The 22,533-nt window shown below is 37.3% G+C and overlaps 1 long non-coding RNA gene across 2 annotated transcripts; it reads left to right on the top strand.

Annotated features, from left to right (window-relative positions):
• Positions 1-367: 367 nt before the first annotated feature.
• Positions 368-20,970, top strand: LOC120417088 (uncharacterized). 2 transcript variants are annotated; one of them, XR_005605422.2, is made up of 2 exons: positions 368-1,435; positions 20,547-20,970. It is a non-coding gene; the product is annotated as an uncharacterized LOC120417088 (long non-coding RNA). The 2 variants fall into 2 exon arrangements; XR_008212434.1 differs by having other exon boundaries at positions 368-1,582.
• The last annotated feature ends 1,563 nt before the right edge of the window (positions 20,971-22,533 follow it).

Here is a 22,533-nt window from a genome sequence, read left to right as displayed (position 1 = left end):
ACACCTGCAGAAAATTTTGCAATCTTTATTTTGTTAAAAAATATTTTTTAAATAACTTTTAATTAAGGTTGTGGTATCAACTGGATTTAGGAGGCGATTCCGACAACGATTCTGACTACGATTTTCAAAAAATACTCCGACTATGACTCCACCTTAAAAAAATCCAAACTCTAAGACTCCGGCTCTGACTCCAACAGCAACTCATTATCAAAGTTGTTGAAAACTGTCCGACTTTGCCTCCGGAAATCTAAAATTGCTGTCTCCGAATGCAGCTCCCCAAAAAGACTCGATTCTAACTCCGACACAACAGTCCAAATTGAAAGTTTTTTTTTTCATCACCAAAATAACTTTTATGGCGAGAGAATACTACTACGACGGCACGAGCATTTTGTAATGTTTTTCAACGATTCGAAAACAAATTTAAATGTCAAGGTTAATTACCGGAAATCAATTGCATTTCAGAGGACCACACCTTACGAAAATATTGCAATCAGAATTGCGTCATAAGCTTTTTTATGTAGTTATTCAGATAATCGTTTATTGCACATTGCCTGATCCAAATTAATAATAAAACACAATTTCATTTACATTTGATGGCTTCTTTTGTTTAGCAATTTGAATTAGATTTACTGCTAAGCAGTTCCTTTTTTATACAATCATTATGAAGAATTTTCATATATCTCTAAAATTGCTTTAAAATCGAAAAAGGGCAAACCCAATGTTGGTCCATAGAATCCGTAACAAAATGCTACAAAATTAAATGTATTAAGAAAATTCAGATATTCATCCTAAAATCACAATTAAAAATATATTTTTTTTAAAATCCTGAATTTTTATTTGTATCTCCCACACTGGACGACCCCTTCCATACAATTCAAAACCCTGTCCTCTAGCGTCAAACGCTGCAAGCTCTTCTCTAGCCGATCCACAAACCCTCACACCGGAGATTCCAACCTCACCTCTTCAGTGTCTTATCACCCTCTCTTCCATTCCACAGTGTTCACCCCCCATGCCAAGCGGCATAACCAAAGAAGGCCTTGGCTGTGTGTAGTCGTGACAACCCAGCCCAGCCAGTCAGCCATTTCATCCCGGGGCCGTTCGTTCTCTTCGCCGGGCCAGCCATGATCGTAGTGCGCCGTGCTGTGCGGCGTTCGGTCTTTTCTACCAACCATGATGGAAAACGGGCGTGTACACCAGCAGCGCCTGCTACGACCACTACCAACGCAAACGAAGCTGTGTACGGACACGCGGCGTGTACGGACGACTAGAAAAAGTCCGCATTAATTATTGAGCACCTTCGGTGCTGGTGTTGGTGCGTCGTTTTGGAACCGGTCCCTAGCTGGAGGAGCCATGCGCACTGCTGCTCAGTGCTGGTATCGATTTGGGCCCGGAACTTGTTCCTGCGTTCGCTGCTGCGTATATACAGTGTGTTTGTGTTTGTATCATTTTTTGAACTCCAGCCCAAAAAGAAGAAAAGTTTTATTAGCGTAATTTGCATAACAATTGCTTTTCTCCAAACTGAGGGAAGAGTCCCCCCTTCGAAAATGCCTCCCCCTGCCCCACCAGTGAAGGTCGTTTTTAGGTGAAAAACAGTGCCAAGAAAATTGCTCAATTTTTAAAATTGCCGTCGCGGGAGATGCCTAGCTTTTTGAAAAATTGCTTCTAAATTATTGCGAGCATTTTGAAAGTTTATGCTCGAAATTAAACCGGATTCCGTTGGGGCGCATAATTGTCCCCACCGAACACCACCTCGCGGGCTTCACTTATAACGATTTTAATGCGATCCGACAGCCTGTCACATAAAGTGTCGATTTTAACTGCGCCTGATGGCCGGTAATTTTTACTACAGCCACGATCTGCGGGGGTCAAAAAATCAATACCGGTCGTTAAGGGAGCGCGAGAGAGGGGGTCGTAAAAAAGGAATGCTTAATGTGGCCTCTCCGGATCGATCGAATCCGGCAGCAGCAGCTCCACTTTTAACGCGAAGGTGTGTGTGTGTGTCTGTGTGTTTTGGCGGCTTATCTCCCCTTAAGCTGGAGATGGCCACAGAAGTGGCCAGAACCGGGCTCGACAGGAGAGATAGAGAGAGAGAGAATGTTGCATATATGGACAGGTAAAGAAGCCATAATTTACGATTAGTATTTTATGGCTTTTAAAGCTGCCTCTCGGCGCGAACCGGTTATTTACAAGGGAAAGGTTTTACTTAAGTATCACGTTAACCACTTTGGGCAAAAGGTCCGGCAGTCATTACGGTCTATGAGGTATTGATATGGGATATGATCGCTGCAATTAGTCGCATAAAATGTACAAATTGAGCTTTATTAGCCGATTTTGAACTTGTCAAGTAATTTCAGAGAGATATGAGAGATTTAGTTTATTATCCTCTTTTGACCAATGCATTACTTTACATATTTTTTGAGAATATGACATTTTCAATGTTTGTCCATAATTGTCTGAAATTTTTATTTTTAACCTGTTTGTTATTATCTTGTCGCTTTGTGGCGTTCCGAGAAAAAGGTATTTTATATGTTTGACTTTGAATAAACAAAAACAAGAGCACACAATGTAAACAATAACAAACTAGTATTGTTTGGCTAACCATTAAGTTCATTATCCCAAAATTTTGTTAAAATTGGATGCCACATTCTCAAATTACAATCAAAAAAGGTTAACTGTAGTCGGGCATTTACATGTGACTTATCGTCCTCTAGTCACATTTTCTTTGGCCAGTTGTCCCATTTGCAAGGTGGCAACTACTTTCTCGTGAAGAGGGACAACATTGTATTGGGGTTTCGGGATCTGTGAAGGACAAAATGGCGTTTTAACTCAATTTGACCCAAAATGCACGTGTGACAAGATAGCACGAGCATGACGATGTTGATTTAACATGATGATGTTGATTTAAACTGACTCAACAAAAACATTTTGTTTACTAAAGGAGATAAGATACAAAAAATATAATTTTCAATAAATTCAGCTAGAAATTTATGGTCAGCGAAACATTCCAGACTCGATGATACGATTTCGCAAATCAACTTTTCTTTGGATTTTTTTTAAAATTCGTTGAAACTTTGTCCTAATGTCGAAAGAAGTAAGTAATTTTGCATCATTAGTTTTTTTTTTTTTTCAAACAAGTCCCTACACTGAAACAAAAAAAAAATAGTATCAAATTCCTTTATTCTAGGAATTTTGCCTCTTTTCCTTATTTAGTAATCGGGTTTTTTGGATTACTTTATAAGGAAAGGAGCCGAAATTCCTAGAATTTAGGAATTTGGTATTTTTATTTATTTTTTTCAGTGTATACAATTTATTAGTCAGGTCATACGAAAGGGGTATGACATTCTGTATCTTGAGGAGCGATATGGTGTCTTCGGAAAAAGTTGAAGGTTATGATTAGGACTATTCAGAAAAAAATAGATACACGGAAAAAACAAGGGAATGACGAGAAGTATCACAAATCCACATAAATAAGTTCAAGATCTTTCAGGTGTGAACCGAAAACGCGATCCAAAATTAAAGTTTAATATTTGCATATTTAATAGTCGGTGTACATAACGTAGCACTATTTTATCATTTTCTGGCGTTCATTTAATTTTGCAACACAAAACCAGTAATTGAATTGAAAAAATAAAATTCTTTTCAAATTTTCTTATTTTGATTTGTGTGCACCTACATCAAAGACCAAGATTGTTTACTTTTTACTCATTGGTCTGACAGCTACATTTTTCTGCAGCAGCATTTGAAAAGGGCGTATAAGAATTTTGACAGCTGGAACAATTTTGCAAATTCTGAGCCAAAAGGTGGCTACAGTACTTGTTCGGTACCTGGACGTTGTTTATCTGGGCTGCTTTTTAACTGGGCACTCGATAACTAGGCCGTAGCCCAGTTAAAAGACAGACAAACGTCAAAAAACCAAAATAACCAAGGGGTCGAGGAATGGAACGATCAAGTGTAATGAATAAAACATTTTTTCAAGTGTTTTTTTGTGAAATTTCACGTCACAATTTACAGATATTTGAAAAATTGACTCTGAACAAACATTTAAAATACATACTTTTATATTTATATTTTACTAAGAAAATATAGTACGTTGTTGATCCCCTCGGTATTTTTGTTCAGCCTAGCCCAGCAGCATTCGGAAACTGGACTACGTTTTCAGCCCAATTACCGAACAGATACTCAACAACACTCGCAGTGTAAACAGGTAGCTGGGAAAGCCAGCACTTTTTTCACATTTCGAGTTTTGTGAAAAAGTTACCTGATGGCTCGGAATTTTCAAAACAGCTGTCAAAATGCTTATTCACCCTTTTCTCGTATTGCTCCAGTTTTGAGCTACGATGAGAAACAGTCTCACAAAGAATTTGAACCGATGAAAATAAACTTATCTAAGTGTCGCCTAATAAGACTATAATTTTCAACTGACGATATCTCGGAAACTATTGGTCTTATTCTTAATGTTTAAAAATGAAACATAAATATCAATCTTAACTTATGAAAAGGTCTTCAAACTGAAAATTTTCTATGTTTAATATTTTAAACCAAATTAGAACATTTTGTGTTGAATAAACTATATTTTAGTTTATTTAACACAACATTCATGTCAATAAGGGTCAATATAATATGCACACTTTAAAAAGGTAAAAAGTGGTATTGAAAAAACATCTAGATTTAACTCATATTGAAAAATGATCACCACTTCCTAATTTATGTTAAAGTGGTAGTAAAAATTATTCGTGGTTTTAATCATTCGATAGATTTCCAAAATGGCGAATTGATTTGAACAAACTTGCTACTAAGGTGTGACTAGACATTAACATTATAATTTCAAAAATATTATAAAGATTGGAATTCCATTTTGAAAAAAGTCAAGTTCACTTAATTTATTTAACACTTTTTTTATTTCTTTTCAAATGATAAAATTTGCCAAAACGAATCGATCTCAAACACATCTAACCTTTTATTTTTTTCAAACGTTCGAATAAATAACACTCATAAAACATGTTTGATCGTTTGATTTTGAATGACATTTATCACAATACACAAATTTTTGACCTGACATACGCGTATAATTCTGAATGGCATAACATGTCATGAATATTGTATTAGTTTCAGATTTAAAATTCAAATCAGTTTACCCATCAATATTCTCCTTCTACTCATGAAAAGAGTTGTTAGGCATACCCAAGTTTCTCTGTCAGGTAAAGTATGATTTATTTTTCTTTGAAGAATAAAGAATAACTTCCATCTTGAACGCTAGATTTGCATTACCAATGAGCCAACGCTGGCTTGCTAGCTAGTTCCTAACTCAAGTGACCATTCATGTGCAAGACTAGCAATTCCTTCCATTCTAATAAGGGTCCAAATTGAATTTCCCATCAATCGACTGGAACGCGTCCGTTTTTCTTTCACTTCTAAAGCCACCCACACCCGAGCTTGATGGCGATGATATGGGATGAAAGTCATTCGAGTAGATAAGCAATTTTCCTCCAGCTCTTGAAAGCGCCAACTTTGTGCCCTGATAAAACCGCAAACAAAAAACCAATCTAAAAAGTTTGCTCCATTAGACGGTCCCAATGATCCAACTTCCAACTGGAGGTATGAGCAAATATTGGACGAAAAAATTGCAACGCAAAACCCCATCTAACATTTATTAAAAATTCAGCTCACGTTGGTGGTTGCTCTTAGCCAGGAACCGCCTTTTTGTGGGAACGAAGAAAAAAAAAAATCTAGAGCAATCCGATAGCGTTCTGAATTTTTCAGTTTGCCAGCGAAATGAGTATTTGAGACTCATGCCGTGGCATAAATAAGCATGAATAATATGCATGAAGCTTTCAGCGCAGATCTCTCTGTTGGTTTAGGAGAAGGAGGCAATTCTGCGGTCTGACGAAGGTCGTCGCACACATTTTTTTTTTCGCTCATCCAGACTAATTTTGCTGTGTTTGAATTTTCGAATGTTCGTTGCTGCTACAAAAAAAAAAAACCTCTGGCAGTCGATGGAGCGCAAAAACAGCCGTTTGTTCGTTGATTGCGTTTTCAACAATTTATGAAAAAGCTAGCAGAGCGAAGCGTCATGGGCTCCATTTGGCCAAATTCAGCAACTTTTCGGCTTGTTTCGCTCGCTTGGCAGGAATGACGACGACGACGACGACTACGCACAGTTCGTTCAAGCATAGAGGCGTATAAATCAAGCCGGCAAATTGAACCCCCGGCCGGGTACTGGGTACGATGGCAGCTCCAGCAGCGTTGCCCTGGGAATTCCATCATCCACCCTACCAGCCCATCCAATCTCGCATCCATCTGCTGGTGATGGCACTCTGATGCTGCCATTTTCACCCCCCCCTCAAACTCCCACGCTCATCACATTACACACCCCGCCACGTTTTTCCCAGGGACCAGGACCCCATCATCACAAAAAGTGGAGGCAAACTTTTCGCTTTCCTGCTGGTAAATATTTGAGAAGACGCATGCTCAAATATTTATACATAGTTTTTTTTCTCGTCAAGCTTCGCAAAAGTTCTTTTCAACACAGCAAGAAGAGAACGCTGTGTTTGCTTTCATCAAGAAAAAAGTTTTTCCTCCCACCGCTCCCCAGTCCCCAACACGAACTTTCTCCAACTTTCCGAGAGCGATCCTTTTTTCTCTATTTTTCCTTCGAACAACACACGAAGCACACGGAAAATTGCTTTCCATCAGCAGCACCAACACCCCACCCCAAGATATCACATTTGAGCTCTGGGACACGTGGTCGGAAACGGGAAAAAGGCACCAACCTGAGTGAAATGAAAATGGAAATGAAAATGCGAACACAAACAGCAATTCGGGCGCCCTTTAATTATAGACACACGCGCGCACAGCTTTTCCCAAACACGGTGTATTTTTCAACTTTTCAAAAAGGATGACTAAAGATTTCAAACAGGGCGACGGGGGTTGGGTGTTGAAAATGGAAATTTTCCAGCTAGCAACCCCTCGAAAAGGTCCTTTCCCTGCGCCTCTAACTGCTGAGTGGGTAGGTAAATGTAAATTTGTTTGCTTTACTTCTCTGGGTTGACAAACGCGCGCGCCCTGCGTTGAAGTAGGAACGGGTAAGTTGGAGGGATTGGAAACGGCGAGGGAGAGCAAATGGAAAAGGGATCCTTTGTGGTACTGTTCTTAATTGGAGAACAGAGAAAAAATGACAAAATAATTTTCCAAAAAATAATAAAAATATTTATTTTACATGTTTCTATAAAATTAAATAAAAATCAATGCTGATTTTGAAAAAAATATGACAAAACTGTTTTTCATTATTTTGATAAACATTCTCAAACTTGTAATTCCTGACAAAATTACTTATTTCCAGAAAAAAATCTTCTACTTTAACCATTATCAAAAAAATTGAAAAAAAATAAGGTGGTTTTTTGTGCATCCATTTTATTTTAACTAGTGCACTTAAAAGACACATCCATAGGTAAACATTATACGGTTTTAAGATATTGTATGTGAAAGTTACATGTTTACTATCGCTAAAAATCAAATTTGTTCCTATACTAGAAGTAAAATTACCACTAGCAAGTCACACACGGAAAAATGTCTGTTCCTGAAATCATGAATAATGTTCATGAATGTGAGAACCACGAAGGAATATTCACGAAGGAATTCACGTTCATAGTGAAAATTCACCATACCATAATTCACGATTATGAGAACTGAATTTTTTCTGTGCAGTAGGTTACAAATTACAAATTGAACAAATATAATTCCAATATTGCAATGTGATGAAAATATTAAACATCATACCAAAATATGTTTAAAATTTTTGTTTTCGATTTGAACATTTTGGTAATTTTGGTCGTTTTGGTCATTTTGATAATTTTGGTCATTTAGATCGTTTTGGTCATTTTGGTCATTAACCAATAACCAAACAAAAAAAAAAATGACAAAATCGACAAAATGGCTACAACGACCAAATAGACGTTAATGACCAAATCGACCAAAATGTTCAAATGTACTAAGTCGATCTAAATGATCAAAATGACCAAAATGACCAAAATGACCAAAATGACCAAAATGGTCAAAATGACCAAAATGACCAAAATGACCAAAATGACCAAAATGACCAAAATGACCAAAATGACCAAAATGACCAAAATGACCAAAATGACCAAAATGACCAAAATTACCAAAATGACCAAAATGACCAAAATTACCAAAATTACCAAAATGACCAAAATGACCAAAATGACCAAAATGACCAAATGACTCAAATGACCACAATGACCAAAATGACCAAAATGACCGAAATGACCAAAATGACCGAAATTACCAAATTGACCAAATTGACCAAAATGAGCAAAATGAGCAAAATGACCAAAATGACCAACATGATCAAAATGACCAAAATGACCAAAATGACCAAAATGACCAAAATGACCAAAATGACCAATATGACCAAAATGACCAAAATGACCAAAATGACCAAAATGACCAATATGACCAAAATGACCAAAATGACCAAAATGACCAAAATGACCAAAATGACCAAAATGACCAAAATGACCAAAATGACCAAAATGACCAAAATGACCAAAATGACCAAAATGACCAAAATGACCAAAATGACCAAAATGACCAAAATTACCAATATGACAAAAATTACCAAATTGACCAAAATGACCAAAATGACCAAAATTACCAAAATGACCAAAATGACCAAAATGACCAAAATGACCAAAATGACCAAAATGACCAAAATGATCAAAATGACCAAAATGACCAAAATGACCAAAATGGCCAAAATGACCAAAATGACCAAAATTACCAAAATGACCAATATTACCAAAATGACCAAAATTACCAAAATAACCAAAATGACCAAAATGAAAAATTCGACAAAAATTGCCAAAATCACCTGATCTTCATTTTGGTCATTTTGGTCATTTTGATCATTTTGGTCATGTTGGTCATTTTGGTCATTCAGACATTTTGGTCATTTTGATAATTTTGGTCATTTTGGTCATTTTGGTTATTTTGATAATTTTGATCATTTAGATCATTTTGGTAATTTTGGTCATTTTGATCATTAACCAAACATACAAAAAAAAAATGACCAAATCGACAAAATGGCTAAAACGACCAAATAGACGTTAATGACCAAATCGACCAAAATTTTCAAATGTACTAAGTCGATCTAAATGATCAAAATGGCCAAATTTACCAAAATGACCAAAATGATCAGAATGACCAAAACGTTCAAAATTACCAAAATGACCCAATTGTTCAAAATAACCATAATTGCCAAAATGATCAAAATGGTCAAAATGACCAAAATAACCAAAATGACCAAAATGACAAAAATTACCAAAATGACCAAAATGACCGAAATGACCAAAAAGAACAAAATGACCAAAATCACCTGAATGGTCAAAAAGTCCAAAATTATCAAAATGACAAAATGACCAAAATTACCAAAATGAACAAAATGACCAAAATGACCAACATGATCAAAATGACCAATATGACCAAAATGACCAAAATGACCAAAATGACCAAAATGACCAAAATAACCAAAATGACAAAAATGTCTGAATGGTCATTTTGGTTATTTTGGTCATTTTGGTCATTTCGGTCATTTTGATCATTTCGGTCAATTCGGTAATTTTGTTCATTTTGGCCATTTTGGTCATTTTGGTCATTTTTGTTATTTTGGTCATTTTGATTGTTTTGGTCATTTTGATAATTTTGGTCATTTTGGTAATTTTGGCCATTTTGGTAATTTTGGCCATTTTGGTAATTTCGGTCATTTTGATGATTTTGGTCCTTTGGCCATTTTGGTCATTTTGGTTATTTTGGTCATTTTGGTCATTTTGATCATGTTGGTCATTTTGGTCATGTTGTAGTCCATTTGAAATTTTTGGTCGATTTGGTCATTTTTTTGTTTGGTTAGGCTGGTACAAATTTTATTTAAAGTTTTTGTCTCCCTCCTTCAAGTTTTATCAATTTAGTTTTATGGCATTTTGTTATAATTTTTATCATTTTGACCATTCAAGTAATTTTGGTCATTTGGATCATTTTGATCTTTTTGAATCGGTAACTTTTATCGTTTTGGACATTTTGGTTGTATTGGCCACAATAGTTGATCTGGCCATTCTGGCTATTTTGGTAGTTTTGACCATTTTAGTAGTTTAGTCGATATGTTATATTTGTTTTGGCAGTTTTTACCGATTTGGATAAAACGCTCTTTTCATATAACTTCAAAATGCCCAATTTTATACTTATGATTTAAAGTTTTTATTTGGCTTTATACAAACAACAAATTACAAAAAATCTGATATATATTTTCATTTTTCAAACCGAAACATAAATATCAACGTTTTAAACATATTATGTAATTAAGAAATTATTAAAATATATAATTTAACATTATTTCAAACAATCGAAATCAAGACAAATATCCTAATAGAACTCATGAAAATAATCTTAAGAGCGAGTTTTTCACCGATGTGAAACAGGTCGTATCGAGGTGCTCCGATTTGGATGAAACTTTCAGGGTTTGTTTGTTTATACATGAGATGAACTCATGCCAAATATGAGCCCTCTACGACAAAGGGAAGTGGGGTAAAACGGGCATTGAAGTTTGAGGTCCAAAAAACATGAAACATCTTAAAATTGCTCGCATTTCCGTAAAACTTCATCAATTCCAACTCTCTTAGATGCATTCGAATGGTCTTTTGAAGCCCTTCAAAATGTGCTATAGACATCCAGGATTGGTTTGACTTTTTCTCATAGCTTTTGCAAATTACTGTTAAAAATGGATTTTTTTAAAGCCTTAATAACTTTTCCCAACAGCCTCCAACACCCATACTCCCATAGGTCAAAAGTTAGGGAATTTCATGGACTATAAGCTTATGGTATTAACTTTTTGGCCAATCGCAGTTTTTCTCATAGTTTGACGATTTTTCTAGAACAAACATTTTACAACGTTAGTTTTTGCCCTGTAGGCCGCCATAGCGGCATTTTTTGGTCTCAATTTTGTCATATTCGGAATCCTCGGACAATTTCACGTAAGTTAGAAGTATTGGAGTTGTAAATTTGATTGGAAAAATTGCCGTTTAGAATGAATTAAAATATTTTTTAACAATTTGTTTAATTAGGGGTAAAACAGGTTTTCGCCTACTTGATACAGCATTTGACGTATTGGTCATAGGGTTAATAAGATCTTTTTCTTTTTTCAAAAATGTTTTATTTAATTATTTTTTAAACAAATATTACAACTCCAATACTTCTAACTTACGTGAAATTGTCCGAGGATTCCGAATATGACAAAATTGAGACCAAAAAGTGCCGTCTTCTCGGTCTACAGGGCAAAAACTAACGTTGTAAAATGTTTGTTCTAGAAAAATCGTCAAACTATGAGAAAAACTGTGATTGGCCAAAAAGTCAATACCGTAGGCTTATAGTCCATGAAATTCCCTAAATTTTGACCTATAGGAGTATGGGTGTTGGAGGCTGTTGGGAAAAGTTATTAAGGTTTTAAAAAAATCCATTTTTAACAGTAATTTGCAAAAGCTATGAGAAAAAGTCAAACCAATCCTGGATGTCTATAGCACATTTTGAAGGGCTTCAAAAGACCATTCGAATGCATCTAAGAGAGTTGGAATTGATGAAGTTTTATGGAAATGCGAGCAATTTTAAGATGTTTCATGTTTTTTGGACCTCAAACTTCAATGCCCGTTTTACCCCACTTCCCTTTGTCGTAGAGGGCTCATATTTGGCATGAGTTCATCTCATGTATAGACAAACAAACCCTGAAAGTTTCATCCAAATCGGAGCACCTCGATACGACCTCTAGAACAAACCGAGCAGAATCTACAAATACTGCCTCTTAATGCAAATATATAATAAAGAAACAGGTAGGTTTACTTTTAACATTAAAAATTCCTTTACCAAAAAAAAAAACTTCAGAATACATAGCTGATAAAAATCCATCTTGAAAAAATAAAGATGTAAAATTGAATTCAAAAAGAGAATTTGCTTTTCATTTATATACTGAAACACTACATCAATGATTTTGAATGACGAATATCATGCAATTTCCTTTGTTTTTTTTTATATTTAAAGCTGTAATGTAGACGGATGGTAATTCATGATGAAGTTTATTTCCAAATTGGTAAACATAAGAAAATTTCTTTAAAGAAATAAATTAGATTTTTTTACAATTGGAATTTATTTTACCCATTTAGGTGATCTACTCGCCCAAGTTTTCTCAAGTTTGCCCCGAAAAATAACTGTTTGCGAAGCGCAAACACAGCACCGAACAAAAGCCATTTTTCGCCTCCCAGACAATTTTCCCTTGCTCAACTTTTCTTTTCAACAACGACACAAACGAGGGCTTCTCCCTTCTCGGTCGTCGTCGTCGTGTGCTTTTCCAAAATATAATATTGATTAAAATTTGAATATTTATTTCATAACGCGCGCCCGTTGTTCGCTGCTGACGCACGTTTTTTCGGGGAGTGAGTAGAGGGTCTTTCCATCATCTTGGCGGCAGGAATGGAAAAACTTTTGCCCTGCACCGGCGTTTTCGCGCCGGCTAATAATGGGTGTAAATTAAAAATTCAAGCGCATAATTCAAGACTGAAGCCTGACAGCAGCTGTACCGAGCGTTCTCTTAATGAGTGCCGCCCGAAAAACTTTGTGATACTTTGTGTTGCGCCGTTCATAATTTATCGTTACACTTCTTTCGCGAAGCGTGACAGGCGAAAAAATGCGAAGTAATGCTTGATGAATTTGTCCAGTGTCCGACGACGACGACGACACAGTCTAATTGTGTCCGAAAATAAGACAAGATCGCGATGGACGTCCTCGCCCGCCGAGCCTATCATGAAGTCATAAAATAGTGCGCACACACACCGGGTTTTATGGGGCCACTTAATTTGTATCAACGAACGTTGAGAAAAACATGCTTTCGGGAGGAGGGGATTTCCTCCAAGGCACGAACTTGTCTCTTGGAAAATGGTCGTAAAATTATTTTTACTGTCCTAATTTATCGATGATATGACAGAAAATGGAAGCAAACAAGCTCAATCGGTCCCTTTGGAGTCGCGTTGGTGCTGACGGGGCGAAACGGCCCCATCTCAATTGCCAAGCTAAGTGAGGAAAATCGATTTTTATTGTTGTCGTCGGTAGAGTCGTTGGAGCATTCTGGTCACGTTTGGAGTACGATTCCTGTCTTCGCACCGTTTTGAACGTGGAAAAACTTACACTCATCCAATCAATGAGCAGGGAACGTGAGCAAAATTCTTGAGCGATAGTTGGGTTGTGTGTTGGAAGGGGGATTTTGGGCACTCAAACATGAAATAAAACAACTAAAAGTAATATTGAACTACTTCTTTAGGAATTATGAATTTCTTGAAATTAACTTCTTTTATTTGAAGGTATTTAATTATTACTCCTAAAACAATATTCGAAGACTGTTGTGATCTAGACCAAGTTTAGATCGGATAAATAACACCCAATACCAAACTTCGATGGTTTCCAACTCTCTTTATTCTCCGACCGTCCGCTCCTCGCGTATATACCACTCACAACGTCTACACGCTAAACCCCGTGTACCCATCTTCATACTTGTATTTACACGGTAGATCTCTACATTCCTCCCTTTCTACAAAATAGAATTTAAATTACAATACAAATTTTGAATTACAAAGAACGTTAATAGCTAACATTGAAGCTGTCAAGACTATCCTGACTTATTGCTCTTACTATGATAAATTAGTACTAGTACTTGAAAGCGACATCTATATCTCAAAACAGGCAGCTCAACCGCAGCTAACATCTGGAACAAGATACCGGCCACTCCGTACCCTTAATTATGTTCCAGTTAATTCAAACTCCCAGGTCATCCGGTGATCCTTTACCTCTATTGCTAGCGTGCCTGAAAAAGAGAATCTTTTATATTTCCATGTATTTAACCTAACTCATTGTACTTCTCTTTTGTCTTCACTGAAGAATTGAAGAATCTATTTTGTCTTCCTCGTTGGTCACAGATGTGCTTCAGTGATCCAGTTGGATCACTGGATCACGGAAAACCTTCAGTAACTATGTTTATCCTCTCGTCTCCTCCTTTTTTCTATGGAGAAGAAATTAAACTTAACCAATTTCAAAAGTTCAACCTTCTTGAAAGTTCTCTCTAAGTAAATCTCAACGTATCAGTTGTTCAATTTCTAAAAACTATAAGTATTTCTCGTATAAACCTTTTTTTTTTTTTTTAAAGATCACAGTGTTCTCTACAAAACTGTTAATACATCAATGCTGACATACCTCTCTTCCATAACTATACAAAATAACTATGTTTACCCTCTCGTCTTCTCCTTTTTTCCTATGGAGAAGAAATTAAACTTAACCAATTTCAAAAGTACAACCTTCTTGAAAGTTCTCTTTAAGTTAATCTCAACGTATAAGTTGTTCAATTTCTAAAAAACTATACGTATTTCTCGTATAAACCTTTTTTTTCAAAGATCACAGTGTTCTCTACAAAACTGTTAATACATCAATGCTGACATACCTCTCTTCCATAACTATACAAAATAAAATACTATATTTAGTTGTTCTTCTAAATTAAACAGACATGGATCATGCGGCACCTATCACAATTCAATGTTCAAACAATCAACATTGGTTTAACAATTTCCGATGATTAAATTTAACCCTCGTTGAACATGACATAGTATATATTTCTAAACTTAACCAATAAATTTCTTAACTGCAGCACGTATTTCAGAAACATGCACCATGACACTATTTCATCCTGCAATTTATCGAGATCTTCTAAACCGTACAACCCTCTTTTAACCCAATTTGTTTAACAGTAACTCTGTACTACACTTTCTCCTAACACACTACTTGATACATTATCCTCTTGATGGACTCTTGATGTACCCTCTACAGTTTTCCAATTACTTTTGTTGATTATTACGAAAATATTTCCACCGAACACCTCACGGTGTTGGGCAAACGTATAATTTTTCCAACGGTCTAAATCCGATAACATGTGCACCAACAAATACCTCAAGGTGTTGGACAAATATATCATTTTCCTCGAAACGGTAGAACCATTTAGTTTTGAGCATTTGAGCAGTGAGCGTGAAGTTTTTCACGGTGTCTAACGAATATATCATTTATCCTTACGGTGTAAAACCAAAAATATGTCATCCGAAAAACCTCACGTTGATGGGCAAATATAACTATTCTCAAAGTGTAACCCCTTTTGGTTTCGGGCACCGAGAAACCTATAATTTTATCTCAAAGTGTAAAACCCTTTTTTTTTGGGCACCGAAAAACCTCACGGTGTCTGAGAAATATATATAATTTTTTTTACTCATGGTGTAAAACCAAAATCATGTATACCGACAACTTCACGATGTAGGACAGATATATCATTTTTCTCAAATCGTAAAATCTTTTAGTTCTGAGCACCGAAAAACCTCACGGTGTTGGACAAACATAATTTTTCTCAATGTGTAAAACCTTTTGGTCTTGGGTGCCGAAAACCCTCAGGGCGTCTGACAAATATATATTTTTCTCACGGTGTAAAACCGAAAATATGTGAACCGAAAACCCTCACAGTGATGGGAATATATACTTATTCTCAAAGAGTAAAACCATTTTGATTTTGAGCACCGAAAAACCTCACGGTGTCTGACAAATATATCACTTTTTCCTCGCGGTGTAAAACCAAAAATATGTCCACCGAAAAACCTCACGGTATTGGACAAATATATAATTTTCCTCAAAATGTAAAATCTTTTAGTTTTGAGCATCGAAAAACCTCACAGTGTCTGACAAATATATCACTTTTCCTCACTGTTTAAAACCGAAAATATGTCCACCAAAAAACCTCACGGTTTTGGACAAATATTTTACTTTTTCCTCACGGTGTAAAACCGAAACTGTGTGCACCGAAAAACCTCACAGTGTCTGACAAATATATATTTTTTCTCACGGTGTAAAACCGAAAATATGTGCACCGAAAAACCTCACGGTGTCTGACAAATATACGTTTTTTCCTCATGGTGTAAAACCGAAAATATCTGCACCGAAAAACCTCACGGTGTCTGACAAATATTTTACTTTTTCTTCACGGCGTAAACCTGAAAATATGTGCACCGAAAAACCTCACGGTGTCTGACAAATATATTTTTTTCTCATGGTGTAAAACCGGAAATATCTGCACCGAAAAACCTCACGGTGTCTGACAAACATATTACTTTTTCCTCACTGTGTAAACCTGAAAATATGTGCACCGAAAAACCTCACGGTGTCTGAAAAATATACGTTTTTTCTCATGGTGTAAAACCAAAAATATCTGCACCGAAAAACCTCACGGTGTCTGACAAATAAATGTTTTTTCCTCACGGTGTAAAACCGAAAATATCTGCACCGAAAAACCTCACGGTGTCTGACAAACATATTACTTTTTCCTCACGGTGTAAACCTGAAAATATGTGCACCGAAAAACCTCACGGTGTCTGACAAATATATATATTTTTTCTCACGGTGTAATACCGAAAATATGTGCACCGAAAAACCTCACGGTGTCTGACAAATAGATGTGTTTTCCTCACGGTGTAAAACCGAAAATATCTGCACCGAAAAACCTCACGGTGTCTGACAAATATATATGTTTTTTCCTCACGGTGTAAAACCGAAAATATCTGCACCGAAAAACCTCACGGTGTCTGACAAATATATCACTTTTTCCTCACGGTGTAAAACCGAAAATATCTGCACCGAAAAACCTCACGGTGTCTGACAAACATATTACTTTTTCCTCACGGTGTAAACCTGAAAATATGTGCACCGAAAAACCTCACGGTATTGGACAAATATATCTTTTTTCAAAAAGTGTAAAATATTTTAATTTGCTCACCGAAAAACCTCACGGTGTATACCGAATAAATCATTTTTCCTCACGATGTAAAACCAAAAATATCATGAGTATATTTTCAAAACTACCTATATGCTATGGTTTCTCATGCAGATAGGACCTAATGGAAATTTAATAAAGATATAATTAACCGCTCAGGTTACAATTCAATTCAAAATGTCCAGAGTGAACTCTACCTAATATTGAACGAAACTAGTACAGCGGATAATGCTTGTATTAGTTTTAAAATCACTTGAAAAGCTAATCAACAACTCCAGTGAGCCCACACATTTATTTGTACATGTCAATCATTGAGAAGAACCGAATCTACTTAATTGTTACCGTAGTCTCCCCCTTCACTTAAAAGAGAATAAGAAACTTACGCTTGAGACACCCATGGCCCCTCGTTTCTGAACAGGACCGTAACATACCATCAGCACCACTGATCTTACGTTTCAACGCTCTACCCCAAAAAGAAATCACTAACAAATCTCAAATTTGAAACTACTCCAAATTCTTTAACAAACCACATCTTTTCCGAGATGAAATTCTCCTAAAAGTCACTTGCACATCCGTGCACATCCCCCTTTCACAACAAAAAAATTTGAATACCACTTCATAGCTTTTTAGAATTGCCTGTTTCACAATAATATTCTATGCAATTTTGAGTATCTAGACTAAAATGTATCTGAAATTGAGTAAGACTGGCAAAGCGTGTACTTTCCATCAATGACAGCTCCAGGATTGCTGATTAAACCGGGCCCTCGAGATAGCGAAACAAAACATTAAACATGCTCAAATTCACTCTTAGTTCTAATAAATATTTTACTTAACTTTCACCTCGTCGCCAAATGTTGTGATCTAGACCAAGTTTAGATCGGATAAATAACACCCAATACCAAACTTCGATGGTTTCCAACTCTCTTTATTCTCCGACCGTCCGCTCCTCGCGTACCACTCACAACGTCTACACGCTAAACCCCGTGTACCCATCTTCATACTTGTATTTACACGGTAGATCTCTACAAAGACATTCAGTGAAAAATATAAAAATCTTTTACTCTAGCGGCAATTATTTCTGATTTGTTTTCAAACGAACCAACCTAGAATCGTCAAGCAATTGAAATTCTCGATACGCAGCAATGGCGTTGCCACTAAGAACGGAAGAAGCAATCAACTTCTGTCATGGTTCAAGAAACCACTTATCGTGTCTACCGGCAACGGTGCACAGCCCGACTCGTCAGAACAAGAAAATTAATATCAATCCACAACAAGTTCGTCGAATGGCTGTAAAGTGGTTTCAATTAATTTTCTAGTCAGCTATCTTCGGCACCGGAGACGTGGCCGTAACCTGGAAACACCAAACGAATTTAATTTCACTTCTTCGTGTTTGGAGTTTTGTCATAATTAAATTCCTTCCATGTGCTGCCACCACCGCCAAGATAAATTATTTCCCGTTCCGAAATGCTGTTTTGGGAGAGCGGGAGATCTGCGCTGCGGAAATATTGTTTAATTAAGATTTTCGGATATCCTTGGCCTTTTAATTAAAATTTCCTCCGCTCACCGTTCTCCCCCACACTCAATCAGCTCCAGCAGGTGACTCTAATTGATGAAAATGGTGCCCTTTAACCACGTGGACGGAACAAATTTCGAGCCGTCCTCGTTAACGATGTGGATGTGTGAAAGGTTAAGTTGATTCACCACACTCCGTTTTCCCTCCAAGTCGCTCGACAAAGCCGGGGAGTGCAAAGTATTTATTTACAAAAAAGTCGTAAAATTTTAACAGCCCGGCCACAAAAATCAGTTATTATTGCCGTATCGTAAAAACCACAAGTTCGACGGGCTTGGACCGAGCCGTAACTCTCCCGATCGATCCGTCTTAGTGGGCCACGACGACTCCGAGTTCCGACAGGCAGCAGCTGATTGATGGATGGGCGGATAAGCCTACTGCGGTGACGGCGACGGCCTGGTTTGGATAGGGGGGAACGACGCCCAGACTGCATCCCAGACAGCATCACGTATGCACTGGAAATTCCGAGGGGTTGCCGCCTGCCTTGCACAAGGGTCGGCGGTAGAACACCACACCCAAGCAGGCCTTGGGGCTTGATGGGTAATTTTTACGGCCCATTTTAGATGTACTCTCTAGGTTTATGGGGTAAGGTACCTAGACAATGGCCTCGGGGAACCCGGACTGCAACGAGAGGAGGAGCAGGCAGTCATGTTGCAATTGTTGTCTGGTGGCCTTGTCTACCTCTTTCTGCCGTTTTTCCGTTTTCCGGAGAGCCGTCGTCGTCGAACGTTACGGCTTTTATGACCTTCGGGGGTGTTTGCGGGGTTTTTCGTCTTAAAGGTTGTAAAAAAAAAGTTTAATAGTTTTATAATGTGTATATTATGGCATATTTTTTCGTGCCCTCACTCTTCTCTCGAAGAGTTTGAGGAGTTTGTTTTCCTCGAGCCCGAGCGTCGTAAATCTGCCAATTTGTTTGTGCGCGCAAGATGTTTATATTGTTTTCGAAATTTGGCAGAAAGTAACGGTAGCTTGACGACGTCGGCTTGCCGTAATCAGTAGCCGGGTAAACAAACCATAAACAAGCCGGGAATGGTCGTTTTTCGGTGGTTATTTGAGTCAGTTCACAATGTTGCCACGGGAGTTGTTATTTTTATGTCCCAATTGTTATGGTTCAATGTGAAATTCAAGACTTTCGATTTTTCGACTCGAACTCAGTTGCGTCTCATTTGCATATTGATGAATGGTTTTTGAACTAAATTTATAAAGCGATTGGTTTTTTATCGATGTCAAGCATACAAAGGAGAAAGACAACAGAAATTATCTGAAATTATTAAATTATTTCGATAACTCATGCTAAATTTTATTCATTACCTTTTTCAAAGACAAGAGATTCTTCAAAAATATATAAGCGAGTTTTTACATTCTTTCAGTTCATAACTCTGATACCTGATTTCATTCCTCAAACAGTACATAAAAATGGAAAATGATATTTGTATTTGACTTTCGATTCAAAGTTTCGATTATTCGAAGTTTAATTATCTGAAAGTTTGTACGGGACTTCAGATAATAGAATCACTTTTTTCTATTTTTTTTTTCATTTTCTTGATTTTAACATCAAACTCGAGTTCTGCGACCTCATTTTAATAAAATTTGAGTTGTTTATTGCCTGTTAGCATACCAAAAAAAAAACTGTCGATATCTCAACAATAGAAAATAAGTGAACAAAACATTTTTTTGTTTTTCGAGGCTCAGTTATGAGAGGTCTACGAATAATAGAATTTGGACTGTATCAAACTACAATAAGGCATTCTAACTCTATTTGGTTTGAATTTATTCATTTTTTAATACTTGTAACAATCTGTAACAATCTGCTGTCTTATTTTTTAATCAAATATTTGGGTAATTTGAGCGAATACGTTTCACTGTGAAGCATAAACGACATCCCGATGTTTTCTCTCATCCGAAAATAAGCTAAAAAACCCTCGTATAATCAAATTAATTCTCGATTCCCACAGTCCATAAAATTATTTCTTTACGACGACAGAGCTCTCTTCAACGCCACCGCCGGTCGTCGCAGCAACATCTCCCGAGCTTTCTTCTTCATTTCGAACGGTTAATTTCCGCTATTCTTTTCAGAGCGTCGTCACCAATCTCCCCGCCCGAAAATCATCGTCATCGTCGTCTTGGCACCCACTGGCGCAATATCATTTGGGTGGGATCTTCTGATCAAAATTAGAAGATTACGGCGGCGGGGCTTTCCGGGCTCGCAGGCTCCATCAGAAATAAATTATTCAACGTTTGGCCGGGGCCTTCTGAACCGCTTCCGGGGAGGACTTCTTTACCAAAATGAGAAAATATCGATCCGGAAAATCCAACCCCTCCCTCCGAGCCCACCCTCCGGTAGTGTGGTTAAAAGGAAAATTGTGTAATCCAGCTCGTCGTAAATTTCAATAAAGATCATAAATTACCCTTTGAATTGAGGCTCTTGGGGACCGGCCGGCCAGCAAACATATGAGGCAAAATTTTCCGAAATAAAGTAATACACGTTCGCATATATGAATTTCGTTCTTTTTTGCTTCTTCTGATGTTTCGAAAGTCCCTCCAGCATCACCTTGCTGCCGAGATGATGGAAAAACTTACGTAATGTGGTGCGCCCGGGAAAAAGTGCGTGTGCCACACTCCGAGCAAAGCCAAGGTATTTTCCGGGCCATTACACCAAGGCTCAACGGAAGCTGGAAATGCGAAAAAAATAAATTACACTTTTGGGTGTAATTTATTTTCCATGTAGCACAGAAGATAGAAGGGCCTTCTTTCTTTTTTGGTTTGCGAGGGGATGAAATAAGTAACTTTTTGGGCTACCAAACAGAAGAGAGAGATCTTATTTACAGATTGCCATATTTTCTGCGGGTCTTCGAGGCGCAACCCACAAACACTACGACGGATTGCGGAGGAGGAAATATTTATAATCGGCAGCGCGTGTAGATATAGAGGGAATAGGCCACCATCACATCATCAGCACTACCACAAAAGTGAGATTTGAATAAGCACCTTATAAAAGTGTGTAGCCCGCGCGCGTGCACCAATACCATCGCAGTAGGCGGCCATCCCAGTAGGAACCCCTCGCGTGTACGCTGTACAGAACGCGTCAGTGTGTACGTGCGTTGTACACGAGCCTACTGCGTCTTTGTGGTGGTGATGCTAACGTTAGGTGTCATTTTCATGAAGCCATGGTTACCGGCGGGAAAACTCAGCAGGCGCATGCCCGAATTATGGTAATTTCTTGTGTTATACACGCGACCCACAATACCAGCGCCCGCCGTGTAGCTACACTGCTGTTGTACACGAATAGGACACGTGACCTCCGGCACTAACACACGCACAAAAAACGCCAAACAAACCAAGTTGGGGTGGAAAAATCAATACCCATTCAGCCGTGAGCCCCAACCGTTTTCACAAACAATTTGATAACATTTGATTTTCCTATCGAGCCCATTTTGCCATTTTATGACTGTTTGAAATCAAAAAAGAAATTGAATTTCCTTTCCTTCAATGCATTTAAATGTGAAAACTATGCCAAACCTTCTTTCCTTCCATTTCTCCCAAATGGTATCCATTAGCAGTTATCGACACCCCAAACCCGATAGGAAAAATTCAAATTTCCAAACTATGAAGTCATCAACGAAACTTCAAGCTGTGCCTAGATAAGCGGGAACGCCACTCTCCATTTGCATTATCAACTTGGCCAAACGGCCACGAGGCTCATTTAAATATTTATGAAATATAATTTATCTCAGCCTGTGGTAAAATATGAAAACCTAAAAACCAGCGGGAGGTTTCTAACCTCGAAAAAATCACTCTTACCCTACTGCGCTCTTGAGTGGAAACTATTTTCTGGTTCGGTTAGTTTGGTGGCCGCTATTTCCATTGCAAATTTCTATTCTTAGACTAATGAAGAAATAGAGGTAATGATCGCTAATTAAAATATGCATGCCAGGGGCAGAACGAGTCACACCATGAAATGACTTATTCAAAGTTGGTTTACACGTGAGTTGTCATGCATCATTTATTTAATTCTTGGATTGTTTTAATTTGTTAAAATATTTGTCTAATCACTGACCATAAT

This window comes from Culex pipiens, chromosome 1, assembly GCF_016801865.2.
Source record: "Culex pipiens pallens isolate TS chromosome 1, TS_CPP_V2, whole genome shotgun sequence".
In the NCBI taxonomy this organism is placed as follows: domain Eukaryota; kingdom Metazoa; phylum Arthropoda; class Insecta; order Diptera; family Culicidae; genus Culex; species Culex pipiens.
The sequence above is the reverse complement of the archived record's forward strand: the minus strand, read 5'-3'. Positions and strand labels throughout refer to the sequence as shown.